The sequence below is a fragment of the Melozone crissalis genome, unplaced genomic scaffold (genome assembly GCF_028551555.1).
Source record: "Melozone crissalis strain CALT ecotype California unplaced genomic scaffold, PUWL_Pcris_2 ptg000045l_1, whole genome shotgun sequence".
In the NCBI taxonomy this organism is placed as follows: domain Eukaryota; kingdom Metazoa; phylum Chordata; class Aves; order Passeriformes; family Passerellidae; genus Melozone; species Melozone crissalis.
Window position 1 is genome coordinate 18187357 of NW_026535823.1, and position 20144 is coordinate 18207500.

Sequence of the window (20144 nt, forward strand, 5' to 3'; positions counted from 1 at the left end):
ATTTTGTAAAAGAGGACCTGGCCTCTGTTTCTTCTGTCCTTGGGTAAAAACCTGCAATGAAAAAATGAATGGTGCTTTTTACTCACTCATCAAGCAGGGAGATAAATCAGGTCTAAGTTACTCTGAAGGGCTAAACCCAAACCCAAAGTCACCAGTCTTCTTGCAAAGGAAGTGTTAGTGAAGTCTTGCACTGATCCATATTTTTATTTCTAGGAGATACTTTTGACCTGTCCTTCTGTTTTTGTAGGCTATATTAAATGTGTGCTTGGTTTAGATTCAAACTTCAATACCTTTTGATAAAGAGAATGTCAGCCAGTCTTCCTGGCATGTTTCCTTCAGTGCTTTTGTTTCCCCAACAGGTATATAGCCTGGCTTTGCATAATCTGTTGGTCTCCCACTTTTTTCATCTGTCCCATTAAATTTGGGGTTCTTTCTCTGCATTCTGAAGATGCTTCTGCAAAAGTGATGTCATCTCTAATCCCGTTTTTCATTTGTATCAGGGTTGTTGCTAACCATTCTTTAAATAAAAATACAACATGATTCTTATATGCCAAGGAGCTCCACGGATAACCATATAATTTCAAAATGATACTGATTTTGTTTATATGCAACATAATCTTTTACAGTTCTTAGTCTTTATTTGAAGCATTGCAAAGTGGGTTTTTATGAAAGGTATTATAAAGGACTCCTTGTTTTTTCATAACAGATTTGAACATTAACTGATCAGAGTTCAGATAAATAGTCTTTACTCTCCATTAAAATATTAAAAAGCCTTTGGAAGGAAACTGGCGTAAAGATCCTTCATTCTTGTTTAATGAACACTTGTTGGCAAGTATAACACTTTAATAGCTTTGCAGAATGAATTTTGTGTGTGCATCCTCCATTTCATTGTCAGACACTTGTCCAGGTGCTGGGAATTTATTGGGGCAAGCATATTTTTACTCATTAGTTCTGTATTTGATTACAGAACAGTAAAATATGAGCCACTAAGTCCCCGAGGCATAGCTGTGTACATTGAGATTAGTAATTGCATGTCATCGTGTTTTCCATTGGAATTTATATGAACAGATAGGATAGGTACTTCTTAAGTAGGTTTAAAAGCAAAGCAAATTTGTATTTAATCTTTTTTGCAGGCATACTTTCCCTAATGGAGTAAAGGTTAGGCTAGATGATATATTTTAAATATGAGTTTAATTTATTTCTCTTTTTTTTTGTGCCTTTGTTGAAATATGAGGTTTTCTTTCTGACAGATTAAAGGAAATATATTGTAGCTGAAAAATTTGACTCTGTATGTGCTAATATAAACACAAAGACTGGTGTTGTTGTCAGCAATGAGTGTTTATGAATATATGTTTATATACAATATGTAGACAACGTTTTTATCTTTAACCAGCTTTTAATGCTGTAGGTATAAATGAAAAACATATAGCAGCTCTAGGGATAAATTTTATTCCAACTGAATAAAAAAATGTCATTTTTTAAATGTCTTTAGGTTTCCTGTTTTTCAAGAACAGCTAAAATGCCTTTTATATTTTTGTATACTAAGAAAACTCTCAAAATAAAAATGGAAATTGTCCAAGAAAACCTTAATAAATTAGAAACAAAATCTTTTAGGTCATGTTGAAGGGTTAAACAATGCCAAATGTGCCGTTCTGTCCTGTATAAAAATGCTCATGAATGCGTTTTCAAAAACTGAATCTAACGAGGTACTTAATAGTCACAAAACTGGCACATTTGATAATTAATGTTCCTTACTGAATTTTTGCTGATGCAGTATAGTTTTAAATGGAGAGAAATGTTAACTCAACATGTACTTGAACCATCAGCTGTTTGGAAACTTCCCCTTTACTAATGTGAAATACCTGTGTAGGAGCACTCAGCCAAAGGCGTTCGTTAGCACATCTCCATCACGGTGTGAGGATTTACCTGTGTTTGTGCTTTGTGAGCACATGGATCTGTACAAGGCCTAAAATAGTGTGATTGTGGTCAGTGGGGAGCCCCTTGTCCTGCTCCACTGGCAAATGAAGAAATAATTCTGCTGCCAGTGACTGAAAGAATGGGTGTTGAGCTGAGCTCCTGCCCTGCCATCCTGAGCAGCACACACAGGCTGAGTGCCACCAGAGCAGGGCACTGCAGGGGTGCTGCTCACGGGCCACCCACTCTTCAGTCATAGCAGCGGATGGAACTTGCATTAGTTCTCACTGCACTTGTCCGTTGTTCCTGTTTGAGCAAAGTGGTCAGGGGATAACGATATTCTCATCCCCTGCAGGTAACTTGTGCAAAATAGAGATTTACAGGATTCAGGATTTAGAAGTGTCAATTTAAAACTAGAATGAGGAGCCTGTACCTTAACAATGTAGGCAAAATACAATTAAAACAGATATTTAAGCTCAAGAAATAAATGTTGAGAATAGGTAGTAAATATTGTTTTCTTTATTTTTCAGTCATGTTCTTCAGCAGTAGTGGCAGTGTATTTCTTTGCTATTAACTTCCCACTGATTTCACAGTACACATATTGAATATACTACATGTTACAGAGCTGAGATTCAGAGAATTTTGAGAGAGAAAGAAATGTTGAAGGGTAATTGGAGCCACGTAGGAAGAGTGGAGAAGGGATCCAGTGTGGCAAAAGATGGCTCAGAGAGGAATGTAGAGGCTCAGGGGAAGCTGAAAGTGGATCAAAACAGGACAAATGGAGGTAGAAAGGATCAAAATACCAAGGAGAAGGAAAAGAGAGGATTGTAGGTATATACAATGTTGTTCAGAGAAAAATGTGTGATCAGACAGACTGAGACCAATTTTGTCCTGGCTGACACAAGGTCAGAGGAGCAGGAAATCAGAAGCACTAGAAGAGGTATTTGGATCCTAAGGATATGGAGAAGGTAGTAAAAGTGAAGCAGAGAAAGAACTACTGGAGCAAATATTAGAGCTGCATAAGAGACAGAGAAGTCATGGTGTCAGGAGAGCTCAGTGGGGATCAGGAAAGGATTACATGTAAAGCTATCAGGAAAGCCAGGAGTGGGTCAGAAAAGCTTACAGAGACTTGGTCAGAGTGGCCAGAGGGGCAGAATGATGCTTATTGTTCAGCATACTGCAGTTAGTTCAGAAGCCCTTACAGAGCAACTCCAAGGGTGGAAGTACCAAGAATATTAGCATCTTATATGGCAGATCTGCTTCATTGGCAAAATCAAGGCTCTTGCTTAGTTTATACGCCATGAGGATTTGGTTTGTTGGATATTGTCCTAGCTGCTGCTTTGGAATCAGCAATGATTTTTCAGGATAGCTGCTCTTGTAAGCCATAACCTCAGGATTTTGGGCAACTTACCTTCTGAACATCCCAAATCAGGAGGTTTATGGCCAGGGTCTTAGCATGGTTATAATAATTTCTCTAAAAATAAACTGATGGCTTGAAGCAGGCAAATCTTTTGAGGAAGTCTTTATGCAGGAAAATTTTACCTGAAGAGCGTTATTTAATAAATTCTTGCTGTTGTGGACTACAGTAACATAGGGGCTCTATCCCAGCTTTGGTTAGTGAATGTGCTCCTGCCTATCCAGGCTCCTATACAGACTTTGTCACTAAGCCACAAAGGTGATCCATTTCATAATTGTTTGCTTCAGATAGCTAATTCTGGCGGATGCCATCACTTGCCACTGCTGTGGCATATGTTTGTCAGTCCTCCCAGCACATAGCAAAGAAACCTTTTCAATAGGAAAGCATTGTCATTTTATCCTATTCATCCCCACTCGAAACCAAACTGAATGACATTAATTATCACTTCAGGTAGTAAATCAGTTTCTCATTCGTGAAAGGAATCCTTCATCTTGAGTCCCTTTGTTTTGTATAGCCAGAGGGCTATTACAGATGGTATTGAACTCATAAGAATCATTTTAGTGTTATTCCAGCACAAAGCAGATAATAAATGGATAACCTTGTTTTTCTAAAAAGTCATGAATAACTGTGGCTTTAAATTCAATGATTCTTCTCTGCCATACTCCCTCCAACTCTAGAAACATGTATTCAGAATCTTACTTTAAAGTCAAGGCAAAGTGCTGATTGACTGTACTGACATAATTGTGTTAATGACAAGACACTGAGAGTACATTATTAGATATGTCGCTTATCATCACTTTTTATTTGGCTCTGATCTGCCAAGCTCAAGTTATACTTCTTATACATTGTGGTTTCAGTCAGTCACTTAAACTGCTTCAGTGTTGAAATAACATTTTTACAGGCCTTTTAGCTGTAGTTCAAGAGCAGGAATTCTTCCAGAGCATCATTAAATTGTTCAAAGTTTGTTCTCACTGACAGGCTTGAAGTTTGTCCACTTAGCAAATGATTTCTTTGATCAGTAAAATGATTAATGAAACTACTCTTTTTAATACATGCATCTATTTTTTAATGCCAAATTAATACCAATATAGCTTTTTAATATACAAAATTTATCCTCTCTATTGTCACAACTAAACTCCTGGAGGCACCATCTCAAACTTTTGAAATGTTCTGTTGTCTAATGGAGGAGCATGCTATGTTGTGCTTGATGTGTGTGTAGTTCAGCAAATAGTAAAGTTTAAGCAATTCTATGGTATGGGAGGTATCAAAAAAGGTTTACATTTAACTTGGTGTCATTCTTCCCTAGCTCATTCCATTGTAAGAAAACATCATTTTTGAAAGGTGAGCAGCAAATGAAATATGAACAGTTAGAACTCATAAACAGGATGTGCTTATTCAGGGACAGACTATCTCAGAGCTGGAAATATTCTGCATTGTGTGGGGATGTACTTCTATCTAACTAGTGCTAACTGGGAGGCATAAAGCTCATTCACCCATCCTGGTAAATTCAAGACAGAACACATCTATTCAGTGTAGACTCATTTTGCTTGTTGTTTGTAAACCAAAACAGCAGATGAAAAAGTCAGTATTTGAAAAAGTTTGGATTCAGACCTGAAGCTGTTGAAATTTTAAATTAACTATTTTATGTTTGTCAAGATTATGATATCTTCATTATAGCACAGTTATCCTTCCTTGGAAAGGGTTCACCTCCTGTGTTAGTGATGTCAGACTTGAAATAATAAAAAGGTTGGGCAGAATTTGTCAAGGCTTAATTACATCCAGAAAGGGCAGCTTTAAAAGGAATCCATGATAACTATAGCTTCCATAATGTTGCTGAAGAATCACTCAATTATCTGACTATAATTAAATAATTTGTATATTCGATGCACTTGTGAGCTTTCTTTTGTTGTGACTGGGAAATTCTCTCACACAAGTATTTCCAGGAACTGGGATTCCTACAGGCTATTTCAGTTGGAATAATTAATAATAATTGCTCTTATAGCGGCCATAAATGCTTTGAAAAATGTGTTAAATAGTTACAAAAATATCCTAAAAACATCAGTCACCACTATTATAATCACGAGAGGAAAATTTACATTTGTGATCAGACTGATAGCAGTCAAGTTCAGTTATGCTGTCAGTGACTGGAGCAGTCAGTTATGATGCAATGTGTAAATGCATTTGGATTTACAGTCTAACTCACTAAGTCATTGCTTTAGACTAGCAGGAAATAAAGTATTGATAATACTGACTCAATACATATGACTATCATATGACAGTTTTATTTTCTTATTTTTACGGAACATTCTGACTGTAGAGATTCAACAAGCTTGTCAAGTTGTTCTGCAAAATGCTAGGATAACAAATCAGTCGAGTTATATTCTTGTTCTGTGATAGTATTAAGAAATTACAAAATTATGCATGCCTTCTCTGTCTCTGTGTATACACACACTCACCACCCCCACCCCCCAAGTGTACAGTGTGTACACATAGATATAGGTATTTATTTGCCCATTGTGTGTGCTGGGCCATACCCACATGCATGTACTTGTAATATTTGCTATTTTGCCAAAATAGCTACCTACTGCAATGTAGAGTTTTGAAAGGCTGCTGTGATACCTCCTTTGCTGTTGTCTGGAATAGCCATTTTCTTTCTTTACGAAGTTAAAATCCTGGTTTGAACTTAGGCCTGCAAAGGGAATTATTCTCTATAGTGATGGTGCAGTCTGTTACAGAGTTAGAAGTAGGCTGCAAAGTTTGAATTTGGACTTTAAATACTCTAAGTCATCAGATGCATGTACTCTGTACAGTAAGTACAGGTTTAAGTATGAATACTAATTTAAAGATGCACTGCAGCCTCCTACCATGTGGGATACCAAAGATTGGAGAGATTGGGACTTGGGTTATCAGATCTTTGGGATAGTGAATGCATCTCAGGCTCTTGTATATGATGCTGACCTAACTCTGTACCTCAAATTTCAGATGTAATATAAGAGCGTTATTTTAATATGTAGCCTGTTTTCAGATCACCATTTGAAATGTCAAAGTCTAGGTCTACATTTTGTAAACTGAAACAGTCTGTTAACAAAGTGTCAGTGGGATGAAATTGATTCTCTGAAGAGAGCTACACTGGTGGCCCTTCTGGCTTGTTTGTTTTATTTTGTGTAAGTGTAGGCTTTGGTTCTGAAAACACAAGTACTTACCTCTTTGCATATGTGTAGTTCCACTGAAGTCTGTGGGACCTCTGATAATCATTAAATTAATTCTCATAAGTGCTTCCAGACTTAGAGACTTGGATGGGGAAAAAAGGCAGTAAGAGCAGATTCTCATTTCTGACTTTCCATTAAATCATCCTGTGTGATTTCTGCTCATCCCCATGACATAATTCTTGGGTTTTTTCTCCTCATTTAGATGTATTGCTTTTGGTTTTGTTTGTTTTTTGAGATGGAAGCTCTTTAAACCTTGCTAGTTATTTACTTTGGGTTCAGTGTCCCTCACAAGGGAACCACCGATGTATTTTTTTCCCTTGGAAAAAAAAAATAATTTTTCAATTTTGGACTAAGGGTTCATGTCAAAGATGAAATAAAAAATAATTATTTGTAAGCCATATTAAACATTGGCCATTAAAAAGGAAATTGAAACATGTCATGTCAAATATCTTGAGAGAGAAAGAAACGAAGGGAGGGAGTTGAGAGGCACATTCCTTGAAGTAACTAGAAAGAGTCTCCTGGTGAAATGGAGGCATCCTGGGGATCACTGACTTTAATTAAGTAGAAATGATCAAGGCACCAGGGTACTTCCGGGGGATTAATGACTGACTGGGAGACTTGATGGCCTCAGGCAAAGCTGTAGGCCATTAACCCCAGCCAGTCCTCCGTTTTTCAGGAAGTGCCCTGTGCCAAGGTCATTTTTCCTATTATAGCTAAGGATGGATCTTTTCCATAGTCTCATGAGAGTCATGGAGTCCATGATTTTTGTGTTGTTTTTTTCCTCTTTTTAATATCTGACTTATGACATATGGGGATATTTTTATTAAATTGCTTGTGCTGTAGTGAGTGAATAGCTTGCTACTGTTCTAGTCCAAATTTTATGAAAATTAGCACATGAATAGCACACATGCATATTAGCCAAATGAGCATCAAAGGATTAATCAATACCATAATAGCACAAGAAGGTTGAGTACCATTGGATTATTAAATTTGATCCTAAGAATAACATTACAGTCTTGAATAAAAGTTTTGTTTAGTGAAAACAGTCTTGGATCTTTGTGGATGACTTGTACTTCTAGCATCCTGTGGCAGAGTTTCAGAAGTTGTTGTATGTCTTTTCATTTCCCTTTCACCATTGTTTTTCACAGTCTGAGGGATTGTGAAATGTGATCAAAACTGCCCTTTTCCTGAACCATTTTTTCATCTGGGAGAAGGTACAACCAAGCAATATGTTTGTACTAGTAGCATGAACTGCCGTTCTTTCCCTCTCCATAGTTCTCGGATTCTTCATGCCCAGTAACTGCCTTGTCGAGGGCTTCCCATCCTAGCACCTTACACTATGAGCAGGGACATAGGAAAATGTTGTCAGGGCTGACAGCCATGTTTAGGAAAGCATGGGAACATTAATGTCCCCCTCACACTGAATCCCACCACACTGATAAAAATTACATTAGATATTATTGGACATTTTTGCAACTGGAAGAAAAAAATATTTCTATAAAATATGGCCCCTGTAGGGTTCCCAGACTCCAGTTCCTTAGTCCTGGTTATGGGGGAGAGAGGAGTTCAGTGTTGTTTGGGTGTGACCAGGCTGTTCTGTATACCAGGCACGTCATTGCTGGGGGTCATGATTTTGTTCAGAAAGGGCCATTTCTCCTTGCTGTGGCAAAGTGATGGCAGTAACTCCTGCAACCTCTGCCATCCCACCAGTCCCACCTCCTGTTCTCTCCAGAGAGCCCCTGTGGGCCGCTGGTGCTGAAAGGGATAGCGGTGAAAACTCGATCACTCCTAGTGCTGAGGCCACAGGCGGCTGGCAGGGCACCGGTGCTCTTTGCTGTTTGGGGTGGGAAGTGTTCCCCACGTGAGTGAACTCCACCACCACATTGCCTTTGTTCCCAGAGTGTGAGGGCGGTGGGCAGGAATGGTCACAGACTGCCTTTGTCTGGGGAAACCATGTAGGGGTGACCTGCACAGAGCAGCTGCTGTCTTGGTTTTGTTTACAGTGGTGAGTGGTGTTTTACCATTTTGTGGGTAAAACACCCCTTTTTTTCTGTACTCTTGCTATTCATATTGCCATATTAATTCTTTATAATTATTGTTAATATAACTATATTGAGCATGTCTTATTCCATTGCTTTGTGGTTTTAGTAAATTGTTATCTCAATCCATAGTCTCTCCTTTTTGTCCCTCCCTTATGGGAAAGGGCAGGGGAAGGGGAGTGGCTTTATTGTTTCATTTCCTGCTGGTGTAAAAACCAGCACAATTTCATTTTACCTTACTGAGCTGGGGACTTTGGGGTTGTGCATCTTGGGAGATGAGCCACATAGCTAACCAGACCTTCAACCACCCTATCTACCCACCCCTTTACTGGAAAAACATCTTAGAAACAACTGCTAAAAATAGAATTGTTGATTAAAATAAACTAAAAAGCTTTTAAGCAATAGATCAAACTCTCCAGCTTTATGAGCTGAAGGTAATTAGAAAGTGTCCACTTAATACTCTTGACACAGAATACTGTTGCAGCCATGTATAATTTTATTGCTTATCTACAGAGGTCAGAAGCAAGGAACAGACCTTGTGTCTCATTTAAACATTTCTACTTCAGCCACTGTTCCTATTCCATCTTATCTTGAATAGCTCATGCTGAAATCAATTCATAATATTTTGCTTGTTACACTAAGAGACGTTATCACTTACAAAATGTGCCTTAATAGAAATTTGGAAAACTCTAACCAGCCTTCTGTACAATACACATTTATCCTCAGCTCAGAGAGCAGCCCACCTGGAGAGGAGCCAGCAGGGCTGTGTCAGAGGAGGCTGCACAGTGGCAGAGTGACAGATGCCTGCTCTTACCTGCCTGGAGCAGCCCAGCGTCTGGGTGTCTCCCTGTTCCCTGTATTTGTCTTACCTTAACAAGCATGTTCTCTTTCTATGAGGCAGTGCATTCTTGGTCTCTTACTCTCTTTGGCCTTTCTTTCACATTTACATCTATTTACAAATACCGTCCTGGATGCTTCTGCAAAACCAAGAGTCTTTTTCTAGTGACTGCATGAAGGTACAATGTTGGCAATCCATAAGGCCTAGTAGTTTAGCTATTTTAAAAATTAATAGTGACTTCCACAGATGGTTTCCATCTAAATCTTTCTGGTTAATTGGATAGATAGATAGATGCTGGACTTTTAATTATTATATGTAACTATTGGTGGGAAAGAAAGAATTAGCACTGCTACCATGCCTGCCATTTTTTGGCAGGTGTGTGTCTAAGAGTAGAGAAGGAATCCTACTCCTTTTGTTTCTGAAAGAGCAGAGGCAGCAAGAGCCTGTGCTCTTCATAAGACCCATATCCAAGACACCAAGGGAGTTTTCTTGTTCTTTGTCTGCAGAGCCCCTGAGGATGCTCCTTGCATTCTTTCACCTGACTCCATATCAGATGAGTGGGATGCTTGATTTTACATGTTACGGTTGTGGAAGGCACAGGCAAAATTTTCTTAACAAGAGAAGTAATGGCTAAATAAATACTTCCACTGTATTTAGGGGAGAGGATAGATATGTGTGTGATGAGGGGGAAAAATAGTTGGATGCAGTAACATATCAGAACAGTTACATTTTTAAGGTATCTTTAGTCTGAGGAGATCCAAAACCTTTTCAGCCTGTTTGCCTGGTACCAAAATGAAACTTTTTGGACCAAAAGTTATGCTAGAAGCACTGCTATCTGCAATGGTTTTTTAGAGGGAAAGCAAAGAGTAACTTCTCCAGTTGAAACTGCAGGGGGAATTTTAGGTATGCAGGATGTAATTACCAGAGCTGCAATTTGGCTAGTTCACTGTGATTAATTTAACACCCGTATTCTTGTTAAAATTGCCATGGAGGTTTTGATGATCAAAACTAGTTAGGAACGAGCTTTGGCTTTCTGTTTCACCTACCATAAGTAAATGCAAAATACCAAGAAAGTCACCTATGTTATTTCATTTGTTCAAATTTTGAACAAATTTTTCTTCATATTTGATTTGACTGATTCTACCAGCCATTGATGCGGAATTGCCTTACAAACAATTCAAATATTTCAATTAGAATTTTGTTTTGTAAAATCAAAATAATTTTGTACTTTTATTTTATATTTATATAATTCATTTATTTATTTTATGGAAGTAGAGTTGTTGTAAGCATTATATTACAGTGATGCTGCTTCTGTGAAAAGCTTGTGGGTTTGTAGTTGCCATTGCCCCATACTAATATGAAATGTAGTTGTAATGACATGTATGGGTTGTGTTTCTGAACAGCTGTATGTTTTACATAAGGTAAATTTCTGAGTCACCCTATTCTGATGTGTTGTAAAATACTCCCCAAATCTCAGCATTGATACTACCTTTTAATGTATAACTTACTGATAATATTGATGGAAATGGGTGTTATTTAGGATTTCTCCACAATTGGCATCAGTCAAAATGAGTGCCTTCAGATTAATGCTATAGAAGCAGAGAACTGATAAAACCTGTTGAAATTGAGTTTCTCCTCCCAGAACAATTGCATTCCATTTTCCCAAGCAGACTGATTCCGTCCAGGATTACTGGCACCTGAAATATCACAGCTAAGTTCTATGGAACCAAAACTCTGACCCAGCAAGCAACCTTTGAATTTGAGCTGGATACTACAGATCAGAGGTTTATTTAAGAGATACAGCCATTAATCACCTCTACCATATACTCGCTTTTGTAGTGTCTGTTCTGGAGAAATAGGCATCTGGAGAAATACTCTGAAGCATGTTTTATAATTTAGAAGAGAAATTGGAAGATAGCTTTTCCCTCCTTAACATTCCAATGAGATTTGGTAGCTTAACCAGAGATGCAATACAAAAGCATTTATGGTTCATGTTATATTAATACTGTGGCCTGATTATCAAAACCCATTACTCCTGGTTATCTTGCACAGGCTGAACTGAGCTGCTATAAGTCAGACAGACTGTCTGTACACAGTATGTTCCATGTTTATGATAAGAGTATTTTAATGTAAAAAGAAATTTCTAAAATTATTTTCTTTTAACAATTGGATTTATTAGAAATATGTGCACTCAGATTTGCTGTTCCGTGTGCAAGGAAAAATAAAGAAACTAGACACTCAAAATGCCACTAATCTTTCCTGACTCTGTTTTCTAATGGACAGTTTTGGTCAGATGTAGGGGTCTGAATTTTGAAACAGATGTACTGTTTACTTCATTCTTGGCAGAGACACAATAAGCTGCTTGCTTTTCTTCACTGTTTTGTTTTGATTTGTTTTCTCTCTTAGTGATGTGCCTCATGGCTCCTTTTTTATTGTAATGATACTGTATTATATACCACAGCATTTCCCTATGGACTAAAGTCATTGTTTCGAAGTTCTTTGTGGAGATGCATGCATTTAGGATTTTTTCCCAGCAATGATTTCATTTGTTGTAACCTCTAATGCTAATGCTATTGTGGTTGGCTCTTTTAATTTAGTGCTCCCTTACTGTGATACTTTCACAGGGCTTGTTTGTATTTGTAGAAAGACAGTAAAAGAAAGAAAAAGAAAGAGCTTCTAATAAGGTATGGGCTTGGTCCCAATACTAATTTTCTTGTCCTGGTTATCTGTTTTTATTGCATGTGCTAGTCCAGTAGGGATGTGACAAATGCCATGTGCCCTTACTATCCAAAGCACATGGGAATAGGTTAATTCATATGTTACAATGCAGCCCTGTAAATTCTCTTGAAAACATAAATATAAGAATACATATATGGAGCTGTCTCTCTCTTCTTACGCTGTCCTTATTTGAAGAATTTTCCAAAACCTTTGTTTCAGTTATTTAAGCTTTTCAGCATGAAGTCATTAGAAAAGTAGCCCTGAAGAGTGTTTTGAAATGTGGTCTCTTGCACTACTTTTTCCTCTTCGGATCAGATCAAACAGTTCTGTATATTTCGCCCTCTATGTTTTTATTTGGTGATCCTAAAAGTACAGACTGTGTTCTGAATCCAAGCTGGTCTTTTAGGTAACAGGTTTTATGGATGTGCTTCTATTTTTTGTTATAATTTGCATGTGAAATATCAGACCCTACATAATTGCTGCTTTGCTGTTGTGACGCTGTACAAGTAACTGTTTCCAATGTCAAAAATTATAATTTGAAAAGAAATTTAGTAGCAGCAAAAGGGTGGGAAAGCAAGCCCATTGCCAGCCCATCAAAGTTTCATAGCAAACTCACAACCATCTGACAGAGCAAAATACATGCACCAACTGGGATCCCATTAAAGCTCCATGGAAATAGAGTCGGCAAGTAACTGGAGCTTCTACACTATATGTTGAGCATTATGCCATTTTGTTTGGTGTCTAATGAAGTATTAACATGTTTTATATATGATAGCTTCTAATTGCTTCATTATCCATGCAAATCAGAAAGGCAAACTGTGTCTTATCATAAAATCAGTAACTAGGCCATTTAAAAGCAAGGCTCTGAGAGAAGCATTATTATGTCCATACTTCTTCTTTGGCTTGTGCATCCTTTTTTATAGCTTTGCATTAAGTTGTAGTGTTTTCTCCATGGTTGTTCCTTTAGATTAGTTTAAGGTTAAAATAAACTTATCACTGATAAATTCAGGGGAATTTTGTGGCTTCTGGAACTCAGACCAGCTGGAGAAGAGATACCATTCCTGTTAGCAATAAACACAAATGGACTGGGAACAAGGAGAGGTAGGAGGAAGGAGACAGAGCAGTGGAACTCTGGATCTGCTCTTCAGCCCATTCCCATGCAAAGCTCATGGAAGTCCAAGAGCTGCAAGGCAAAAGGGGATTTTTGGATGTGACAGCTCTCTAGTTACAGTGTCCAGCAGCTGGGAAATGGACTGCATGTGTGCTGGGCTGGTATCTCTACTTTCATATCACAGTTGTTGCTGGATGGGTCCTTCTAACACGGAGGCAGCCTCAGTACTGTCTGTCCTTCAGACTATTCTATGCCTTCATTAAATGGGGGATGTGAGGGAGTAAGAATTGAAAAATCTTTCCACTTTTCTCATGCCTTATCTTTCAACTGATATCTGGGACTTTTCTTGATGCTCTTCTTTAACTCTGCTGTTTTTCTGCCAATAGGACAGAAGACTGATAAATGTGGCTTAGGTTTAGCAAATAAATCAATAAAAATAGGGAAGCCATCTGCAAAAAGGAAGATGAAATCTAGGAAGAGAGGCAAAGGCATGAGTAAAACTCTGCAATGCAATTTTAATTAGCATGCCAAATGCAGGTACTGCAGGTGTACGAACTAGGAGACTGGGAAATATTTTACTGTAAACATACTTCCAGGCTAACTAGCAATGCTAATGTCAAGGTAACAAAGAAATTCTGCCTGCACACTAATTTCTCACTGCAGCTGTTGGGGTGTTAGATTAGAAGCCTGTATACCTTTCCCAAGAATATTAAAGCAGACTGTCTAACCGCCTGTGTTTGTCCTAGTAGCCTCATTCTTGCTGCTAGCAGAGCATGTCCCAACTGTTGTCAATTTATCAATGTAACGTGCACTAGTGGGCACAGTTTGAGCAGCCATTAGGACAGGTGCCTCTATCCATCACAGCCAGTCACTTATTCCACCTTGTCAGGAAAACTAAATGGAGCTTTTGGAGAAATGTAAACAACTCTCTAATGGACAATCAAAGCCCCACTTTCTGAAGCAAACAAGAGGAAGGAATCTGACAGACGTTCTTAGATTTTAGTCGTATTTTAAGTGTTAAAAACCTTTTTAATATGTTGAAATTTAAAAATGGGAAAAGACTAAAAACAACAAAGTCAGGTGCATACACTGAGAAAATTGGGATTATGTGCCATTAACATGCTGTGGGAAAAGAGCACCTCTTACTTAGAGAAATATGTCTGTCTTAATTTCTGGGAGGCTGCCAGCCTAAAAACAACAGCAAAATAGGACACCCCAAAATAAATCAGCTCAGTATATTTGCCAGAAAGGGGCTTTTCTTGCAAGCTTTTCATCTAGATAAAAATACCTCCTCTTCAACACACAATTAGGCAATTCCATTTACCAAAGAGCACCTTTGAATTCTGAAGGGTCTAAAAGGCACAGTAAAGTAGTGATGTTGATATGCATTGTATATACAACTTGCATAACAGTGCAAAATGATTCTGCAATGTAATCCCAGGGCCTTAGGAAATGTTCTGCACTATCCCAACAGCACTGGTCAGAGAGGTGAAGATGTGATGTGGGGTGACCTGAGAGAGCACCCAGGCCTCACAAACCATACAGTGTGAAGCTGGTGACACTAATAGACTGGCTGTGCTATGACAGCTGCATCATTTGCTCATGACACTTTTTCCTATTAATTGGAGGTGATAATGTTTTTTTCTATAGAGAACCGATGATCAAATTAGACATCCTCTGTGAAGGGTCTCTGCCTTTGTTGTCGCAGTGCTTTCCCCATTGCGGGGAGAGGCAGCAACCTGCAAGGAGCAGGGAGATTCCATCAATCTTGTGCCATGCTTCTGCTTCACAGGCTTTTTGCAAACCTAGTAATTAACTTTTGTCAAGCTCCATAAAAACGTTAACAGGGTCCTGCTGGCCTCTGTGTTTAAAGGAACATTATTCCTTTTTAAAAACAAGGCACCCAGTTTCTTCAGTAGAAAAAGATCTTGCCCCCCCACAATTCCCGCCCCATTTCAGATGCAAAGTTACTGCAAGCACTGTAGCAGGAGCCCTGCTCAGGATTTTTAGTGTATAGTTAATGGATTTAATTTCTTTTTGGAAATAAAAGATAACTTCCAAAGAAATGACATGAGTACAGAGCTTGTGTAATCTCCTTTTGCAGTGATTTTTCTTTGATTGATGTGCCATTAATACTTTAATTGGTAACAGGTGCAGCTGATTGTTGGTTCCTAAGCTGAAAAATCTGAAATTGAACATAAGGCTCTGATAAATTAATAAACTCCTCTTCTCCAAACAGTTGTTGCTATGAAGGAACTAACTTTCCATGAAGCGCCGCTCCATCAAGCACACTGAATACTTTATGTTAAAAAGCAAAATGTTACTTAATGATAAATTAAAATTACACTAACAGGCAAAGATAAAACATAATAATGATACCCCCTTAAGGAAAAGAAATCACAGGAAAGCACTGAGAAAGTTGTCTTGTGAAATGTGTTGTTTCTGTTGGCGCATCAGGGTGGCCATTTGGATTCCCTATCACATTATTAAAGACATCTCCATCCATGAAATAAAAATACATTAGGCATGTGGGGACAGAGTGGGAGAGGAAGAGGTTGTGTAACAGATATTACATGAAAAGGTTTTTCTTCTGTTGCTGCTACCATCCCAAAATGTGAATTAGACCTCAGTGGTAACTGTGAAAGCAATGAACATGAATCTTTAATGCGCAGCGGGTAAAATTTACCCTTGGAAGATGAGCAGATGCTTGTACATCGATGAGACACGCTTAGGCTCGAGTTCGGAGTCATAGAAGTATGGTGTCATTTTCAGCAGCCCTTAGCCACGAGTCCATGTTATTCCTTCTCCCTCATCCCTTGCAGCCTCACAGAATGCCAGTTTTTGTTGCACAGGTAGGCTTTGCTGTGAGGGGTGTTTCATTCTTCCCTTCTGTGGGTTGCCTCAGAGAGACTGAGGGATATTATTATAGATTAAGTAATGTACACTGCTCTTTTGTTAGTCGGATGCCAAAATCCTGGACATGCAGCTGTTCCTTGCAGGCCAGTGATTCCCAGACCTGCCACAGCTGAGAGGATGAAATAATTTTATTCATTTGTGAAATAGACTCTCCTCACTGCTAGGATACTGATAATTTCCCTGTGCTCAGGACCTATATTGTAAACTAGTATTTCTTTATCTAGTTCCATATGTATTATACATTAATGAAATTTTGTGGGAAAAGTGGGTCAGTTTCTTAATACCCCAGGGCCCAGGCTGTGATGAGCATCAGTGAAATCATTGGTGATTTGGAAAGTGATTTCATTGAAAGCAAAAAATCAAGGTTTTTTTTGATGTCTCATGTCAAATTGAGTGGTCTCTGTTTTTTATTGTGGGTTTTGCATACCGCAGTAAAAAATTGAACAAGGGTGTGCATTTGCAACTTACTTTCTTTGCGTAATAGAAGAGAGGGAAGAAGATATCACCACTGAGAAAACCTGAGCATAAATATACAGTGACACCTTTCTTAAGGGTTTTCATAGACTGGGTTGAAAATGTTATGCTTGCTAGCAGAGTAATGGAGGTATACTCTACAGATGGAGCTTCTAATCAGATTAGCAGTAGAGCAGTTTGAAAAGTGCTTCGGAATAAAAGGCATTATATAAATGCAAGCCATTATCACTATGGGGTATATTTTTCTCCTGATGTGTGTGCATAATTCCCTCTGGAGTTAATGGGAGATGCATGTATGCATTGAAGGGATACTATACCTGGCAGTGTGCTTCTTTTCCACTAAATAACTAGGAAAATAAAATTTGTTAGAGGGCAGAAAATGCTAGATCAGTTGAATAAGTTGTTCATTGAATACCAGTCAAACTGATCTACTGAAAACTTTGCCACTGTATATTAGAGGCTGTACACTGTATCACAAAGAGAAAGAGGTGATGGCAGTCCAAGTGACCTAACTAGTGGAAGAAATTATGGGAAATTGGCATATTAAGGGCCCTATTAGCAATTGTTTGATTTTTCTGGATTTTTAAACATCCCAAATTCAATGTGTCAGGAATATACATTTTTTAGTAAACATTTGTTCTAAGAATGAAGTTTACATTATCAAACTGAAAAGTGTGATGTCCTGTCCAATCCTGAATCTTCCTTCATGCAAAATCCAGGAAACAGACATGACTGACATCTCTCAGATTTTCAATGTTGGAGTTTTCTTGTGGCGATTCAGTGATGTCAGGTTGTTACTCAACTAGACAGTAAATGGGATGATCTGAGACATCCTGCAAAATTAAATAACCCCACAATCAAACCCTTGGCAGAAAACACTAAGAGGAAAACTTACTATATCTACTTAAGATGCCAAATACTCGCTTGATTTGTAGTTGGTTTTACATGACTGGAAGCAACTACATTCTCACTTCTCTCCCACTGTCATTCTTGTAGTGCAAATCTGTGCTCATGCACTGGGTTTTGAGTTGGACTACAGTTCAGACAGTGAAGTTACCAGTTCTGCCTTTTCACCCCAGCAGCTATCACCCTTGTCATGAGCCTCATTAGAATTACAGTTAAGAGCAGGATTCTAACACAGTCCTACTCTGAGTCTGCACCTAAGGCCATTACAGGGCCTGCAACAGCTGGAATAATACCTCAGTGAGCTATTTCAGCTTTTTAGAATGGCTGTACAATTGCCAGTTGCTTATAAGTAACACTGCCTCTAAATAGAACATAGTATTTCTATAAACCCTATTAGTCAAATGACCAAATTATACAGAAACCAAAAAGTGTATTGTCTAGAATGCTGAGCAGATTTAATGTCACAGGGCGGGGGGGCAGAGAAACCTGAACAACTATAAGGTAAAAATAAGGTAAACTACAATGGCATTTGAAGTAACACACGTTTATTTTTATTCATTAAGTGTTTTTCTGGCTAGGTCATTAGAAACCTCACTTCATCTACTATCCATTTTTGTCAATGTAGACCTTAAAAAAGTGATCTGTACAGATCCCCCAACATGTGTTTACCATATACCATGTATGATTGCAACCACTCACAACAAGGTAAATGGGGGAAACTATTTCACTGGAGTAAGTGAAGTCACGCTAGGCTAAATAAGGTAGTTTTAAAGAAATCTGAATCAGATTCATTGTTTACAGAATAACTTATTAGTATCTGTATGTTAAGGTTTTGTCAGGTGTTTCATTATAAATCCTCATTTTGGAAAGTTTAAAACTCCAGGGTAGCATTGTTTTAAATTACAGGAGCATAGATTTTACATAACTATAATGCTGTTTTTTAAAAAATCCTATACCTAAAAAATATCTTTATTTACTCAAATGAAATTTGGCGTGCAAGCAAGCCATAATGAAAAACAATTGCGGTTTTTTAGGGAGAGGGGGGCAATAAATATATTTTTAATACAGAAGAGTTATTTCATTTTTTAAACTGTTTACATATGCTTGGCAAACTAAACAGCCAGCATACTTAAAAAGCTGTCTTAGCAGGGAGCATGCCCAGTACCTGAATATGGTCTAAAACCTAAACAATGGAATGAATAGTTATAAGGCAAGCTGGTTCCCTCCTCTCTGAATTTTAGCCCATGAAAAACCAATCTGCTCCTATTAGGAGCTGTGGAGAATGTTTCTAGTTGAGACTGACTTTGCAGCAGTCACCTTGGCTCAGCCCCTTGGAGGCTCCATTTTGTGACCCCCACCAGAGCTGCCACCTGCGGACCATCGCGGTCCCTTCCCATCTTGGCTGCAAAAACATGCGGGATGCATGTTCAGCTCAGGCAGATCTCAGCACTCCATGCTACACTGCTCTCTCAAGGAAAATAATGTGTGCCTACCGGCTGTCAAACCCCAAATTGCTCCCAGACAAATTTGGTTTTGGACATTATTATTTCGGTGGCAGATAATTGTATTTAAACTTTCAGGACTTCCTTTCCATGACCATGGAGCTTCAGATGTAAACCTGTAGCTTTGTCATGATTTTATCCAGTTTTGCTATTGTCAACCATTTAACATTCATTTAACATTCTCTTGGTGAATACTTTATCCAGTACCCGTGATGGTAAGATGCTCATTACAGGTTTTTGTCTAATCTACTGAAATTTAAATTCTGGTTTAAAAAATCTGAGCAGATATGGCGAGCTGCAACACTTTTTACAAGCTTTGTAGGCAAAAGCGTACAATTGTGCATAGGCAATATCATTCCAAGGCTCAGCATCCCAGCCATGTATCCATGCGTTGCACCTATTTCAGCTTGCCAAAAACATCAAGAAAAAAGGTGCCCAGAGACTTTCAAGTGCAATTGTGCCCATTGTGTGACTTTCACTGTTTCATTAATCCAATCCAAATTGTTCCTCACCACTGGCAGGTCTTGCTTTGTGTTGGTTAAGAAACTCTGCCTAGAAAGTTGTGCATGAAGGACTGCGCAATGCACTGCAGTAACACTGGCTGGTTTGTAACATTATTGCACGATTAAAGTAGTTTAAATACAGAGAGTTCAAATCAGTTGTTGACTTCAGGGAACTGACAGATGGAAGGGCATTTTCTGAGTAACTATTTGTTACACAATAATGGTTTAACTTTAGTTTATAAAACTTTCAGACCCAAACTGAGCTCTGTTAGCAATACAGATTTTGTCTAACATACATAATGAAACTAGCAAATTAGGTCCCATGGCCATAAACCTCAAGAAACCAGAAGGAAAGCAAACAGAGCATGAATCAAAAAGCTCTAGAAGGCAATAAACTATTGGTTACTTATAAAACTTTTAAGTTAAAGTCACAAAATCAAAGTATCAGATAAGTTTAGCTGTTGAAATATGTGTGCATTTAGAAGACAAAGGTAAATTCAAAACAAAATGTGGAAGTGTAAGGCTCCTAACTTAAAGATCCAGGTCAATATAACCTGTATCAGAAACACAGTCATCAAAAAGAGATCAAATCTTTTT

The 20144-nt window shown here is 38.2% G+C and overlaps 1 long non-coding RNA gene across 1 annotated transcript in view; it reads left to right on the top strand.

The window, feature by feature from the left end:
- The window catches only part of LOC128943346 (uncharacterized), a 415897-nt gene that overhangs the window by 313257 nt on the left and 82496 nt on the right, over nt 1-20144 (top strand). The gene's annotated exons all lie outside the window — the stretch shown is intronic.